General features: G+C 40.8%; 1 protein-coding gene across 4 annotated transcripts in view; it reads left to right on the forward strand.

Annotated features, from left to right (window-relative positions):
* The window catches only part of LOC105465041 (spectrin beta, non-erythrocytic 1), a 213,751-nt gene that overhangs the window by 29,186 nt on the left and 167,191 nt on the right, over positions 1-17,374 (forward strand). The window contains exon 1 of one of the 4 annotated variants that reach the window (XM_071076691.1): positions 8,437-8,542. The exons of the other annotated variants lie outside the window; for them this stretch is intronic. The gene's annotated coding sequence lies outside the window, so the exon portion shown is untranslated. Of the gene's footprint in view, positions 1-8,436; positions 8,543-17,374 lie in introns of those variants that run through there. 4 annotated transcript variants of the gene reach the window in all.

Below are 17,374 nucleotides of genomic sequence, written 5' to 3' on the forward strand. Positions count from 1 at the left end.
CCATGCGCCTGTGAACTTGAAGTTTGCACAAAATGTGGAAAGAAGAGATTGTTATTCCGTTCAACAAGGAACCAGAAAAAAGCAAAATATTGAAAACAATCTAAGTTCCAACCATAGAAGAAGCTGCAGAAGAAATGAAGAAAGGGATGATAATTTAGATTTTGATGTTGATTTTGAAGACACAGGAGGAGGCCGGGTGTGGTGGCAAGAGCCCTGCTGGGGTCTTCTGATGATTGTATTGAAAAAACTGCTTTTGCTTTGTAACAAGCAAACATAAGTGTCGGTACTTTTGCTATGAGTCATTTTCTTGAGATCATTTATCAAATGGTGCTGAGGACCAATTTTTGCGGCTAGCAATATAATAATGTCATCTTGTTTCTATATGAGCTAGTTCTTATAACCGTCCGTTCTGAATCTGGTTTACTTTGGTATTAGGTAATATAGCATACACAATTTATATTGTTCATGTATAAAATTTGTCCATTTTTCTATAGCTTTTTCTGATTTCCTCATTAGGATTTCTTTTTTTTTTTTTTTTTTTTTGCTGTTTTTTAACTTTTTCAAAAATCAGCACAATGTTTTCCTTTGAAATTACATAGATTACTTGGTTTCCAACATTTAATTAGGTCTCTGTCATCAGAAAAAGTTTTCACATAATGAAATTATTTAAGCAATATTATATTAATGGAAAACATTATTCTCAGGACTAATTACTACACACCTTTGATGTGTACTTGTTTGCATTTACTGTATGCATGACATACTACTGTACAGTGAGTTGCAGAGTAATGATGATTCAATAAACTTAGATCTATTTTGCATATTTGTACAGCTTAAGAAATACCAACATCATTTTCTCTGAGAAGCCTTCCCTGATTTTCAGCCTAGATCCAATTCCTCTGACATTTGTTCACAAAGCTGCATACTTTTCCTTCACAGTATTAAGTATCTAATGTCACATTTCTTCATTAATAATTATTGTCAGTCTACCCACTAGACTAGAGCACCATTGCTTTTCTAGTGTTACAATAAATGAATAAATGAATCAGTGAAGTCACGTATCATTAGGATTTCACAGTATCTTTTACGAAATACTCAAAGTCAAAAGTTGGTCAGAATTTCACATTCTTAAATTGACTTTTAATATCATGATATTAATTCACTTGATGGTCTCCTCCTGTGTCTTTTTTTTTTTGAGACGGAGTCTCACTCTGTCACCCAGGCCGGGATGCAGTGGTGCAATCTCAGCTCACTGCAAGCTCCACCTCCCGGGTTCATACCATTTTCCTGCCTCAGCGTCTCGAGTATCTGGGACTATAGGCACCCGTCACCACGCCCAGCTAATTTTTTGTATTTTTAGTAGAGACAGGGTTTCACCGTGTTAGGTAGTATGATCTCAATTTCCTGACCTCATGATCTGCCCGCCTTGGCCTCCCAAAGTGCTGGGATTACAGGCGTGAGCCACTCCGCCCGGCCCATCATATCCTTTTTGAATAAGAATTTCTAGGCACCGGGTCCAGGAGTCTGTCTTTTGAAATTCCTAGGTGATTTTGGTGAGCATGCAAGTTTGAGACCCACTGGCCTTACCCTCATGCCTCAGTTTTCAAATGAGGAAACTGAGGACTAGAGAGGGAAAGTGATTTCCTTGCAGTTAAAGGCAGCCAGTGGTAAGATGAGACCAAGGACCTTTCTAAGGTCCCTTACACCCCTGAGAGTCAGTGGCTCTCTGTTTTCACTTTGGATTGCCGTGATGTCTGACTCATACTGTAGTCTTCTTCCTAAAATCCTCTTCTTTTTATTTTTTATTTTTGGCAGCATGTTGAATTCCGCTCTAGTTTCATTCGGTGAGTGCTATTTCTGCTTCATTATAAAAGGTGGTGTGTCACAGGTCCTGTGTGGTCACATAGGCTTAGTGTAAGCTTTGAGAATGATCTCTGGGACCCTTTTTCTCAGATTTCAGTGTTGTGCATTATCTCATCCTGGTGGCTTCTTTGTGATTTAGTTTCCCCTCCTCCCTTCACCATAAAAAAAGTCCTACCTCCTGATGTATTTTTGGCTTCAGAATAACTCCAGATGGTACATTTTGTATAGGGAAAAAAAATAACAGAATTTTTCACGCTCTTCTGTGAATTATTTTCCTACTTTCAATTTTAATGAAGTTATTAATCTTACAAAAGCTCGCTTTGTAAAGAGACTAATCTGAACAAACTTGCTTATATACAATAAGTCCGATGGCAGAAATTAAGAGTACAGTTATTATTAGAGGTTAAAATAACAATTTAATTTTCTACAAATAGAAAATTAAGAAAAATAACTTTTAATGCTGGGATTTGACATTGAGAAATGGCTGACAAAAATGGGACCAAATAAAATGCCGTAGTTGGCCAGACATGGTGGCTCATGCCTGTAATCCCAGCACTTGGGGAGGCTGAGGTGGGAGGATCACTTGAGCTCAGGAGTTCAAGACTAGCCTAGGCAGAACCTGATCTCTATTAAAAAAAAAAAAAAAAAAAAAGAAAAGCCAGGCATGGTGGCATGTGCCTACAGTCCCAGCTACTCAGGAGGTAGAGGCAGGAAGATCACTTGAGCCCAGGAAGTTGAGGCTAATAGTGAGCCATGATCATGCCACTGTGCTCCAACCTGGGCAACAGAGTGAGACCCTGTCTCCAAAGGAAAAAAAAAAAAGAAAAAAAGGAAAGAAAATGATATAACTGAAAGCACTTTGAAAAATACATGGCAATATGCAGATGCAAGTTGCTGCTGATTTTTACAATCATAATTCTAAGCTGGGTGCAGTGGCTCACACCTGTAATCCCAGCACTTTGGGAGGCCAAAGTGGGTGGATCACTTAAGGCCAGGAGTTTGAGACCATCCTGGACAACATGGTGAAACCCCGTGTCTACTAAAAATACAAAAATTAGCCAGGCGTGGTGGTGTGCATCTGTACTCTCTGTTCTTGGAAGGCTGAGGCATAAGAATCACTTGAACCTGGGAGGTGAAGGTTGCAGTGAGCCAAGATTGTGCTACTGCACTCCAGCCTGGGTGACAGGGTACCCTGTAAAAAAAAAAAAAAAAAAAAATCATGATTCTGATTTGAGAGCTGATGACAGTTTCAGACGATTAAGAGCTTTTATGAAGAGCGTGCATACATTTAGCAATCTCTAATTGGGAATGTTTTGGAAAACACTCCTGAGAATGTAGGTTATTTATAGAAGATGTCCTTTACTTTGATATAATCTTCCTACTGTGGTTTTTATCAGTTGGATTTTTCTGGATCAACGAGAAGTCCTATGAGCCTAAAATATTTATAATTCTAGTTGTGTTTCCATAAGAACATGAGAGAACCTCAGAATTAACCGTTCTTGCTGGTCTCACAGAACACCCCAAAAATCTGTTCAGTTTTGCTGGAGTGATGACAGGGAATGGAAAACAAGTTTATGAAGTTTTTTGTTTTTTTTTTTTTTTGAGACAGAGTTTCACTTGTCACACAGGCTGGAGTGCAGTCTCAGCTCACTGCAGCCTCCGCCTCCGAGGTTCAAGTGATTCTCCTCTTTCAGCCTACTGAGTATCTGGGATTACAGCTGCGTGCCACCATGCCCGGCTAACTTTTGTATATTTAGTAGAGACAGGTTTTCACCATGTTGGCCAGGCTGGTCTCAAACTCCTGACCTCAGGTGATTGACTCGCTTCAACCTCCCAAAGTGCTGGGAGTACAGGCAAGAGCCACAGCACCTGGCCTGTTTATGAAGATTTTATAAACAGATTTCTAAATTCAGAAAGTATTCAAGGGATCCCCTGTGGTGGCACTTTAATTCAGGTGGGGTCCTGAATTAAAATAGGAAAATTTTAATAGGAAATTTGGACAAAATAGGAAACAAAATAGAAACAAAATTGAGCAAAACAAAATAGGAAAATACCTAATAGGAAATTTGAACAATCTTGTAAATGGTGATGCGATTCTCCAGAAATTTCTGATTGGGAATAAGCACTTTGAAATATTTGGCTATGTTATTAATTTCCTGTTCCTGAATTTCCCCTCAGTAGTGGATGTGCTTTATTGCATTAAGTTGGATAACCACCTTAGTAGCAAAGATGGGCTTTGGGCTTCAGTCTGGTCAATAGGCATCTTATTCAGGTAGATGCCAGATGGGAGGGATGGGGCTGGCTTAGTGAAGAAGAATGAGGCTGGAGGTGACTCTTGAAGAATGATTAGTGTTAGCTGGAAAGATTAAGGTGTGGGAGAGTCCCACGTAGGGGAACAGCATGCAGAAAGCTAGAGAGAGAGAAAACAGTGTGTTTTGAGGACCTGTTCTGCTGTGGCTGAAGTAAAGAGGGCTGTGTTGAGGAGTGAAGGGAGCTGAGGCCAGGCAAAAACTCTTGCATGACTTGAAGGAGGTTTTACCCAAAAGACAAGTGGGGAGGGTGGTGAAACATTTTAGTGAAGCTTGTGTGTTCTTCAAAGCTCATTTAAGCTCCAGCATGGAAGAGGATGGATTTCACTTGGGCAAAATTCAGAGCAGGGAAACCAGTCAGGAAGTTGTGGCAATAATTCGGTCAAGAAACGCTAAGGGACCTTATTAAGGTCAAGGTTAGACTTTGTAAATTTTTGGGTCCAGGAAAACTGTTATTGAACCTGACTGACAGGAAATTCCCCTGGCATCATAGCCTGTCACTGTGAGGATTTGCCTTCTTTTTCACATAGTAATAGATTGTGAAAAGTCTCCAAAACCATATTCAAGGGTTGACATTCACCCACATTATTATACAGGACTTTAAATATTTTCTCTTTCAATCATTCTACACTTAGGTAGAAAAAAATTTCATTGCCAGCTAGCTAATAGGATTTGAGCTATTGTGATGTTGACATTCTTGATGAAGGACTGATCAGAAATTCTTGGTCATCTTATGTGAGAATAACTTCTTGGAGTAAATATGTTCCCAAAGTGCTGCCATTTAAAGTAAACTTTTGAATATCATATCTTAAATGCTTTATAACCATGAACATTTAAATTCTGTGGTTCAAATAATCATTTTTAAGTAATTTACTTCTTTCTTCTCTCTTTTTTTTTTTTTTTTTTTTTTGGAGACAAGGAGACAAGCCTGTTACCCAGGCTGGAGTGCAGTGGTGCAAACACAGTTCACTGCAGTCTCAACCACCTGGGCTCAAGCAGTCCTTCTGCCTCAGCCTCTTGGTGTAGCTGGGACCACAGATGCATGCCGCTGTACCCAGCTAACTTTTCTTTTTTTTTTTTTTTTGTAGAGACGCGGTCTCGCCATGTTGCCCAGGCTGGTCTTGAACTTCTAGGCTCAGGCAGTCCTCCACCTCGCCTCCCAAAGTGCTGGGAGTACAGTTATGAGCCACTGCACCCAGTTTATTTCTCTTTTTTAAATCCAGATTTTTCTATTAGGCTTTGCAAATAGGCCCTTAAAGAAACAGACAGCATGGCTGGTAAACAAATTTTGTTCTTTAGATTTTCCAGACAAATCGTGTGGTATTTTAAGAGCTTTTAACAAAAGACCTCAAGATAATTGTTTTTAGGATATACTGTAATTTAAAAAATAACTTCTGAGTATGAGAGTAATACATTAAAGAATATTCCTATAATCCTAGCTCTAAACCATGCTATAATTCTGGTCCGGTGTACGGTTTGCACTCATATACACTCACATTTTTATACCCTTTGTTTTTATGGGTTGTATTCATGTTTAAAAATTGTTTTGAAGACACTTTTTATGGCTGTGTAAAGTAGTGTACCCTATTTCTAAAGTAGGTGTGCCCTATTACTGGACATATAGTTTGTCTGCAATTTTTTTTTTTTTTTTGCTACTATAAAAAAGCACAATGATGAGCATCATTGCATTCATATTTTTATTTGAAGTTACCTTTTCCTTATATCCCTAAAAGTGGATTTGCTGGGTCTGAGGAGTTTTACTTAACACCTGTTTCAAAGGCTGTGTCATTCTTGTGACCTCATTGCAGGTGGTGGACCTACTGCCCTTTGCACTGACTGACTGACTGCTGTGGTAGATGCCTTCGAACTTAGGCAGGCTAGTGACATTTTATATGGGGTTTGGTTTTTACTTAAAAGGTTTGCTTCTGGAACATTTATGTAAGTTACAGGAGTCAGAGAACACATGGACATGTCTCTTATGTCTCAAGCAAAGATACCCGCAGCCTGCAGTAGAAATGTAATTGACTACTGAGTGGATTTCCTTTCATGTGGAATAGAATGAGATTTATTGGCTTGTATAAACTAGAGCAGAAAAGTTAATAGAAATAATAAAAGCTGTCAGACTCTGTTTAGCTCTATTATGCTATTATACTCAGAGCCTTTAAAAACTGTGTTTAGAAAATTGTTATGCAGTTTAATATGTCTGCAGAATATTGAATGCAGTGTCCATCAGAAAATCAAATCCTTTTTTAAAGTTTAGATAGAACTAAATAACGTATCTTTTTTTTTTTTTTTTTTTGAGATAGGGTCTCACTGTTTTTCCCAGACCGAAGTGCAGTGGCATGATCACAGCTTACTGCAACCTCTGCTTCTTGGGTTCAAGGGATTCTCCCACCTCAGCCTGCTGAGTATCTGGGACCACAGGCGCACAGCACCATACCCAACTGATTTTTGCATTTTTTGTAGAGATGGGGTTTTGCCATATTGCCCAGGCTGGTCTCAAACTCCTGGACTTCAGCAATCCTCCCACCTCAGCCTCCCAAAGTGTTGGAATTACAGGCGTGAGCCACCGCACCCGGCCTAAGGAGCATATCTTGATGTTTCTGGTTTTGTTATAATTTCCTTCTGTGTTCTGGGTTGCTCTTACATATATATTCTATAAATTGTGTGTTTTGTGTTTTCTTTTTTGGGAGGTGGAGGGGAGACAGAGTCTAACTCTGTCACCCAGGCTGGAGTGCAATGGCGTGATCTCAGCTCACTGCAATCTCCCCCTCCCAGGTTCAAGTGATTCTTGTGCCTCAGCAGAGTAGCTGGGACTACAGGTGTGTATCACTACGCCCGGCTAATTTTTGTATTTTTAGTAGAGACAAGGTTTTGCCATGTTGGCCAGCCTGGTCTTGAACTCCTCGCCTGAAGTGATCCATCTGCCTTGGCCTCCCAAAGTGTTGGGATTACAGGCAATGAGCCAGCGCACCTGGCCTTATTTTTATGTTTTCTGAATTTTGGTTAAAATTGAAGAAGAGGGTCAAAGGCTAAGTGCCAATGTAGATATTTGCATGTGAAATTGCTTTTCTATCTGTAGCCCGTGTTGTATTACTTAATAGCCTCTTAAACAGGAGACCCCTAATATCTTACATCTATATGTCAGTGATGATAGGGTGTCTATCAAAGGCACAGAAGTTAATATAACTTCCCCAAAGTCACATGAGTGGGTTACTCTCTTTACTTGGAACACATGCAAAGAAAGGGTCCTCCTTCAACACTTGAACATAATCACAGTGTCACTCTCTTTCTCATAAAGGCCGCTGTAGAGAGTACAGAGAAAAACACAATTAATGGTGCTACCCAAATCCTAAAAAGAATGAGGTACAGTATAGGAATTGGACAGCAGACAGAGTGTTAAGTTTTTACATAACTGTAATTAATATAGACATGACTTACTTGAGAAACTCCAAATGTGAATATTGTATTTTAAAAATTACAGGGATGATTATTCACATTATAAAGTGACTCATCATCCCTTTTAAAAAGGATTTATCTTCCTTTTAAGAGGATATTGCCCTGGTATATTTGAGTCCTTGTCTGCTCATTGTTTTAAAAAACTTGCAGTTTCTTTAACAAATTACAGTATGACCTGTGATATTACCCAGACATTCAGTTCCTAGGTATTTAACTAGAGATACCTATTAATGAAATGAAAACACATATCCATGCAAAAATAATACACAAATGTTTATAGCAGCTTTATTTGTAGTAAACCCAAACTGGAAACAACCCACATGTCCATCATGGGTGAATGGATAAACAAACTGTTGTAGCCATTTAATGGTATACTATTCAGCAATAAAAACAAACTGTTAGTATATGCAGCAACATCAGTGAATCTCAGAATAATTATACTGGATAAGTAGCCAGACCAAAAAAAAAAAACTGTATGATTCTGTTTATGTAGAAATTACAAACTAATCTGTAGCAACAGAAAGCAGATCCATGGTCATCTGGGGGTGGAGGACAGGGGTAAGTGAGGATGGGCCAGGAGGCATGGGAAACTTCAAGGTGTTGGATATGCTCATTTTGTTGCTGGCAGTGATGGTTTCACAGGTATATCCATATGTCAAAACTTACCAAATTGTGTAACATGCACATTGTATGTCAGTTATGCCTCAATAAAGTTTCTTTTTTTTTTTTTAAAGAATGTCTGAGATAAGTTCTGTCTCCACTTGTCTGCCAATTGTACCATTCTTTTATATCTCATCCAGCCTGCTCACAGTCAAGAACGGGGCAGAAGTGGGCCGACAGATGTAGTACAGTGTGTGGAATGCTGTGACAGATGTGGGCACAGAAGGTACAGTGAAGACCCCCTGGAGGAGGTGAGCTTGAGGCGAGGGTAGAGAGGGCATCTCAGCGGCGAGTCTGAGAATCGTAGGAGGTTGTGGGTGTGTGACAGGGGTTGGTATGGAGGAAAACAGGGACTTGTGTGCCTATCATACATTTAGAGCATTGTTTTGAAAGTGCTGGACATCACTGATGGTAAGCAGGGGACAGACAAAATCAACTCAGGGCCTTGCCCTCTCTGGGAAGGTGAGGAGGCAGGAACCTCAGGTTCAGAACTCAAGGAACCCTTATGTGATGCCACCCCCTCAAATCTGTTTAAATCATGTTTCCAGGAGAACCTTGTTGTCCAAAAAGGCTCTGTCTTACCAGACAGCTCTGCTTTGTCCAGGAAACTGCACACTACATTGGAATCCCACCTGTACAAATACTTAAGATTTTTCATTTCAAAAATAGAGTGTACTCTGTAGAAACTAAGGAAAATACAGTTAAGAAAAATAAGACAATTTAAATTGCCTTTAATCCCACCACCCAGTGCTAAATACTTTTCACATTTTGGTGTATATTGTTTCAGATATATATATGTTTTAAAACAAAATTAGAATCATAATTTGCATATGTTTTTACCTTTGTTTCCTCTGAGCATTATTCCGTGTTTTATGTAAACATAAAATATCATTGTTTTTATTTGATGCATGAGAGTCTACTTATATATATGGTGATTTATTTAACCAATAACCTCTTTTGGGGATTTTTTTGGTTGTATAATTTTAAAAATTCTGGGAAAACCATAATTACTTTATTAAAAAGCAAGTAAATCGAAGAATATAGTTAATTTTTTTTATTAACAGGTGCAGTTTCTGAATTCATATTAAAGAAAAATAGCCTGGTCTAGTAGACATTTTAACTAAATGAAGGGAGGTGGTCCCCTTCTAGAAGTACCCGTGGGCTCATACAGTAGTTCTTTGTTACCCAGTGATAATTATTTCATCTGTGCTGTTCACAAAAAGTAACCACCTATGTGAACTCTGTTGTTCCCAAAGGAAGATTTATTCCCAATATCAGAAATATGTTTAAAAAGTATAAATAGGGCCGGGCGCGGTGGCTCACGCCTGTAATCCCAGCACTTTGGGAGGCCGAGGTGGGCGGATCACAAGGTCAGGAGATCGAGACCACGGTGAAACCCCGTCTCTACTAAAAAAATACAAAAAATTAGCCGGGCGCGGTTGTGGGCGCCTGTAGTCCCAGCTACTTGGGAGGCTGAGGCAGGAGAATGGCGTGAACCCGGGAGGCGGAGCTTGCAGTGAGCCGAGATCGCGCCACTGCACTCCAGCCTGGGCGACAGAGCGAGACTCCGTCTCAAAAAAAAAAAAAAAAAAAAAAAAGTATAAATAGGCCAGGCACGATGGCTCACGCCTGTAATCCTAGCACTTTGGGAGGTTGAGGCAGGTGGATTGCCTAAGCTCAGGAGTTCGAGACCAGCCTGGGCAACACAGTAAAACCCCGTCTCTGCCAAAATACAAAAAATTAGCCAGGCATGTTGGTGGGCACCTGTAATCCCAGCTACTCGGGAGACTGAGGCCGAAGAATTGCTAGAATCCGGGAGGTGGAGATTACAGTGAGCCGAGATCATGCCACTGCACTCCAGCCTGGGCGACAGAGCGACTCGGTCTCTTTAAATTAAAAAAAAAAAAAAAAAAAGGTACAAATAACAGTAACAGTTAACATTTTTTTTTTTTTGGAGGGGGGGAATGCTTTTTCTTCTATATATTATTAGAAGCATTTCACATGTGTTAACTTATTTAATCCTCAAAACAGTTCTAGATGTAAGTTCAGTTTTTTTTTTCTGTTTAACAGATACGTAAACAGAAGTACAGAATGTTAGTAACTTACCCAAATAAATGATCAACTTATATGAAAACATATCCATCATCACTAGTAAGCAGACTTGCAAATTAAAATAACAAGCCATCACTTTAGAGACCTGCAGTGATCTTAGACAACTTAATACTGGATGCTGATTAAGGTAGAGGGAAACAGGCCCTCTTGTACAAGGTCAATGGGAGGGTCCATTTCTGTAGGAAAGTTGGTTTCTCTCTAGCAAATTTATCCTATGAAGATAATTGGACAAGGTTATAATGATATTACTGTGCTCATGGAAGTACTGAGAATAGTGAACAACTATATGTCCTGTAGTAGGGACTTGGTTAAATAAATTTTGGTATATCCGTATGGTAGAACACCATACAGCTATTACATATGATGATATGGGCATGTGTTTATGGAGGTCATTGCTCAGGAAATTGTAAATGGGGATAAACAGACAGCATGGAACATGAATACTCGATATCTGCTTCTGGCCGTTGGTCTTGGGCCCCCACCAGGAAACCAGCATGTCTGGCTTCTTTCTTTGTTACCATAAGGCCAGAGAAACCCTAGAGCTGCAGTGAGGAACTGTCTTGGGTTCTCTGAAAATGAGCATCATGAAAAATGCTTGGCTTAGAAGAAGAAGAGAAGGAATTAGTACATTTTGTTACAGATATTATATTGGTTTAATTTAACAAATGCAGAAACAGTTTTATAACTGGAACATTTAGCCACTGCAAAAACTATGAATTAATTTTTTATTTTTTTTTTCAAGTTTTCCACTAAGCTCAACTGAGTACTTTCTTTCTTCTTCCTTTGAGACTCACTCTAACCACCAGGGAGTCACCTCTTTATTGATCTGCCTCTTGATGCCAGGAATTTCCTTTCTTCTACCATAGTTTACCTGTGCTTGACAAAACATTTGGATTCAGGTGTTAGTGTGAACAGTGACTTGATGTGTTAACCTTCTTAGGTTTTTAAACTTTGAACAACTGCGTTTTCTCAAAGGCGAAACTAACTTGTTTGGGAATTGCAGAAATCATAACTCCCCAAGGACAGCTCAACCCTCAGTCTCCAAGCCATAGAATTTAAAGGCTGCCTTGATGCCACCAAAAACGTCTGTTCCTTTTGTTACAGAAAGAACATTGTGTGGTGTGCTTCCTAGGTTTTGAAAAATATCTGCAAATATTTTGGGAACTGAATTTTGGGAAGGGCTACCCTCTGGCTGAACTCTGCTTACAAAATCCATAAATACAGGGTTCCAGCTCTGCACAGCAGGACAGGTGCAAGTGTGCGCCAGTAACCTCACAGCCGGAGACCATCTCCACAAACATCCTGCCAGGAGGAGAGTAGAGAATAACAAAGGAAAAAAACAAGGCCTCCAGTTGGCATTCTTGTTGAGGAAGTCCATCAATAATCAAGTTCCCGTCAACTTGTTTCTGTATTCTTTTGCTTAAAGAAACATGTTAGTGAGTCCCAATCTGAAAAAAAAACTTTGAGTTATATTTCTTAGGTTGGGGAATACATACAGCGTGGAGTTGGAGCTTCAGTCTCTGGAGCCAAACCCAGATTGAAAGGCAGCAAGAGAGTAGCAGCTAAGAGCATAGACCAGTGCTTCCACTGGCTGGAGGATGACCGGTGCATTCACAAGATGGGAATGTTTGGTAGACTTGCTGCGGGCCATGTGTGTGACTTCTGAGCATGTGGCTTATGTGAATTTTAAATTTAATTTAAATTAAATGTAAATAGCTACACATGGCTTGTGATGATTGTGTTAGACAGCATAGGATAGACTTAGAAGCTAGACTACTTGGATTCGAATTCCAGCTTCATTATCGTTTACCTCTGTTACCTTGGACAATGTTCCCTGAGCACTTTGTGCCACAGTTTTCTCGTTTGGAAAGTGATAGAAAGATAATAGTGCCTACCACAAAAAAGGTTATTTTGAGGATTAAATGAATTAATATTTGTAAAGGGCTCAGAATTGGGCACATAGTAAAAGCTATATCAGTGTTTCTTAAATAATGCAACTATACATACATCCCTAAAGTGAAAAATTGAAGCTGGATCCATACTATGTTTTCTTTCAAGAAGCTCCCATGCATCTATTATCAATGCATTTTTCTTAAAGACCCCTTGAATACTGGGGAGAGCAGAAAAGTCATTTATTCGATAAATATGTCTGGAGCCCATACTTTATGCTAAGTGCTGTGCTGGGTGCCGGAGATACATTTGGTGGTGCATAGAGACTTGGTTCATCCTAATAAAAGGGTAACAGTCCTGCAGTGTTTTCACCTAGTGGTTATGGAACTTTAGAATACGAAGGGACTTTAAAAGTAGGGTAGAGGTGTAGATGTAGATAGAGAAACCCAGAGAGACTTTGTGTTTGTTCCTAGTCAGCTGGTTAGGACTTCACCCTTCACCTCCTGTTAGCTCATGCTTTTGCCTTTGCACCTGTGGAGCCCAGGCATGTCCTGAGGCCCTCACCACCCATGCAGAAGCCTTCAGGTGGGGTTAACATTTGCCCACTGCTGGAAGGGGTCCATCTTTCAGTTCTCAGATGACAATGATAATTCTTGGCCTATTTTGACTCCTCTTTATAAAATAGTGGCAATATTAGTAGTTTTTTTGTATTTGTTTTAATTTTTTTCTCCTTACTTAAGGGAAAGTTAGAAACTCATGTTGGTTCCTCCATTTTTGTGTTTGTTTAAACTTTGCTGGTTCATGAGATAGAAAAGTCTGTGCTTAGACCATACCACCCCATGCGGTTTGTGTAAGCCTTAAAAAATAAATATTTCAGCCCCAACATTCATGTAGTACTAAAAGTGAGAGGATTTTGAACCATAATTGATTTGACAAGAAATGGACATAAGGGAGGAAGGTGACTGGTTGTTTGCCTGTTGATTTGCTTTCAGCACCTGCTAAAACGTAGAGCGAAGGGGAGAGAATCCACCAGTCTCCTTTACATATGAAAAATATTCAGATGTCAGCATGGCCCAGCCACTGACATAAGAAAAACTGTTTCACAGTTAAGTCTCTAAATAACGTCCTGAAAACACAACATTTGTAATTATCTAATTAATAAAGGATACAGGTAATAGAAGTAATATGGAAGGCATTTTCTGGCAGATAAAGCTTCAGAAACCTTCACATCTGCACATGATTACGAAGCTCCTGTTATTACTTCGCTTCCCCCCTTCCTTTAGCCCATGTTTCTCACTATGAACTAATAGTACATAATAATAAAACCCTGGATGTCAGCCAACACTGAGTTTTGGCTAACTTTTCCAGTGTTTGTTAACGTTGGAAAAGCATTGCAGCTGTTATGCTGGGTACTTTCCAATGGAGGACATGTTTTCCAGATGAAGGCGCAAATGGTAATTGAAATATAATCAGTATTTTTGGCAACTTGGAATTATAATTCTTTTTACTTTTGTAATGTTAATTGTTCATTTCTTAGGATTTGTTTTGTGTTTTTCTGTGATCTGTAATCTACTAAAAGTGAGAGAAAGAACAAATGTTTTAGGCTGTTTTTCATTCTTTGAAAGAAAAAACAATGGCAAGTAGTCACATTTATTAGGTGATGGCTTATTTTAAATAACCACAAAATTTGTGTTTGAAATATTTTATTGTAAGACTCATGTTTCAGGCAACAGAAAAAAAGAAAAAAATCTCAAATAGAACAAAATTTTAGAGCTGACTGGAAACTATCGCTTGGATAGGCTGAAGACTCAGTGGGCTTCAGGTGTTCCCAGGACCAGGCTGCTGGAGATGTGCCTTTCTTTGAGAGATTTGTTCTGGTTTTTTTGGGTCTTGATCCACCATGCTAAGGAGGGGTGGGGCGTGTCTGCTGATGATTTTATTGGTATTTGAGGTTTATAACATTTTTTGTTTAAGCTAGAAAGAGCTCTAGCTGATTAGCAGTTCTCAATCCTTGGCTGGATATTTTATTTTTTGTTTTGTTTTGAGACGGGGTCTGGCTCTGTTGCCCAGGCTGGAGTGCAGTGGCGCAATCATGGCTCACTGTAACCTCTGCCTCCCAGGCTCAAGGTGTCCGCCCACTTCAGCCTCCTGTAGTAGCTGGGGCTACAAATGCAAGCCACCATGCCCAGCTAATTGTTGTATTTTTTGTATAGATGGGGTTTTGCCATGTTGCCCTGGGTGGTCTCAAACTCCTGGGCTCAAGGGATTTGCCTGCCGTGGCTTCCTAAAGTGTTGGGATTATAGGTGTGAGCCACTGCGCCTGGCTGGCTGCGCATTTTAAAGATCTCGATGCTTGGCCGGGCGCGGTGGCTCAAGCCTGTAATCCCAGCACTTTGGGAGGCCGAGACGGGCGGATCACGAGGTCAGGAGATCGAGACCATCCTGGCTAACATGGTGAAACCCCGTCTCTACTAAAAAATACAAAAAACTAGCCGGGCGAAGTGGCGGGCGCCTGTAGTCCCAGCTACTTGGGAGGCTGAGGCAGGAGAATGGCGTGAACCCGGGAGGCGGAGCTTGCAGTGAGCTGAGATCCGGCCACTGCACTCCAGCCTGGGCGACAGAGCATGACTCCATCTCAAAAAAAAAAAAAAAAAAATCTCGATGCTCACTCATACCTGAGCCAGCCTAATTAAAAATCACAGTATCCCCACAGGTGACAGTGATGTGCAGCCAAGAACACTGTTCCTGTCTGGTCCTCTCTTTATAGACAAGGAAATTGAGGCCCTGAGCAGCTAGGTGACTTGTCCCAAGTCACCTGCTGGGACTGACCCAAATAAAGAATGGCTGATTTCTGGAAGGGATGTCAAATTCTCTGATTACAGATCTCTTGTGATCTTCTCTCGAGGCCTGTGGACTGCCCTGTCAACAGTCAGGCTAGGCAGCTGCAGAGAGCAGGACTCTGGGGTCCCCAGTGAAGAGGAAGCAAGGAGTCCTCATCTTCCTGTCCCCTTTACCCAAGTAGAAATTGCCCTTCCTTCTCCCACATGAGCTATCTGAGGCATGATAAACTGCCACTGGGGCTCTTTGGCTCTTTTTTTTTTTTTTTTAATTGCTTTAGAAACAAATAGGTTTGTAATTAGCTAAATGAGACTGGCAAATTTCAGACCAGTTGCTATATATTACAAAGGAGCTTCTTGAATAGCTGGTCACCTCTGTATTTTGTAGAAATCTTCCTTCTCCCTTTTAGGGAACACTACACATTATTTAGTTACAGTGTTAGGGATAACTGATCATTTCTAATGCTGTGTATATCCATTAAGGATAATTTAAACCAATTAAATGCTAACCTGGCTGGACAGCCAGGTGCAGGTTTGTGGCATCCAGAAAGAGGAGGAGATGGACTTGGTAGATTCTGAGTTGGTCACTTCCAGCTCTTCGTGTTTCGGAGGCTTTGTCTCATTACTTGCTCACCTTTCTGCTCAGTGCTCCTTGACATGGCAGGTCAGGTTGATGGGAGGTGGTACCTGGATGCCCTGTGCTGGCACTGGGCACTGCACCAGAGAGTTCCCACCCCTGCCTGGGGATGGAGCCTCTCTGGGGAGAAGAGAGCACAAAGGTGGGGGCCTGGGGAGTTGTGAGAAGTGGAAGCTAGAATCTGGAGCAACTAGTGTGTGTAGATACTTCGTGAGAAAAGCTTGATCACGTTTTGGTAAGTATTTGCAGCTCCCTGAAAATTTGTGTTGGGGGTGATCATTAGCATCTTTTGGAATATTTGATAGGAAAACATTTGCACAGTAAAGCAAGACTAGATTAAGGAGCTTTGGTTCATTTCCAGACCTGTCCTTTATTCTTACAGTATGACAACATCACTCTCCAAATGTTAAACTCTGAGAGAAAGAGAATGTGTATTTTTCTTTGCAGGATGTCAGTCAAATAATTCACTCATTCCTTCCCCAAACACACTGGCCTCTGAAATGACACCCTACCCCTGCCAAGAGTGAGACTGGTTCTGATTGGGGAGCTGGTGAGTTTCTGCTTTCTAGCCCCAAAGGCCTCACCCTTGTTCTTATCTGGAAGTTGATGGGAAGGTTTGCTAATCTTCTCAGGAGCCAGTCACAGGACCTCAAGAATGTAGCCTGTAACGGGCAGCTGGCATCAATTTAGTGCTGTAGGGATGGCCAGGCTGTCAGAGTGGTCGCACTTTACCTGCCCCCACCCCTCACACTCTGTGAAGGGTTGGTTTACATCAGGGATGGCTGCTCCTGACATAACTGTCTATTTCTGGCAACAGAGGAAGATGCCTTCTGCCATTTAGGGGAAGAGAAATAAATATTCACTTCAGAGAATACACTTTGAAGTGTGGTTGTGTGTGCATGGGTGACAGCTCCCTGCCTACTTTTCCTGCAAGGTTCTTGTACATCAAGAAAGATTAATAGACTTCCCTTGAAGTCAGACAGAGATGTGTTCATAGAAAATCTAAGTGCAAAACCAAGGGCAAACTCTGGCTTTTCTGGTTGGTTGGTGGTGGTGTTTCTCTTCTTGGAATGGACACTGAAAGCCAGGGGAAAGGGCTTCATCATCCCTCTTTCGTAAAGCCTGTTGAGCAGGAACCTTCTGGAGCTTCTAGATGGAGGTTCCTGGAGATTGTGTGAGTGGTGAGCAGTCTGGTTGAAGAGGGCCGGTGTTTGTTGCTTTGCCCTCATTAAGTGTCAGGAATGAGCTCTGCACGGACTCAGAGAACTAACAGATCAGCCAGGGTACCTCAGAGAAGAATGCACTGGAGGCGACTGCCATGTTCCCTCTGTGGTCATGGGGAAAGAAGAGAATTGCTTGTGTGGCCTGGGAGCTTCCCTGGCATAGTAATCACACTGGATTTTACAACTGGGCACATTCTTAGCCTTCAGTTTGGTGATCCCTGTGTTTAAAAATAAATAAATAAATAACTTTTGTTGTGTGGAGCTTAATCTGCTGAGCTTATTTTTGGTCATCCATTCTCACCTGCCTCAAGACACTGGTCACTGGTGTCTCCATGTTGATATATTATGCTCAGCTTTTTTGCATGCTCCACGTGGAGATATGAA

Source organism: Macaca nemestrina, chromosome 13 (assembly GCF_043159975.1).
Source record: "Macaca nemestrina isolate mMacNem1 chromosome 13, mMacNem.hap1, whole genome shotgun sequence".
NCBI lineage: Eukaryota > Metazoa > Chordata > Mammalia > Primates > Cercopithecidae > Macaca > Macaca nemestrina.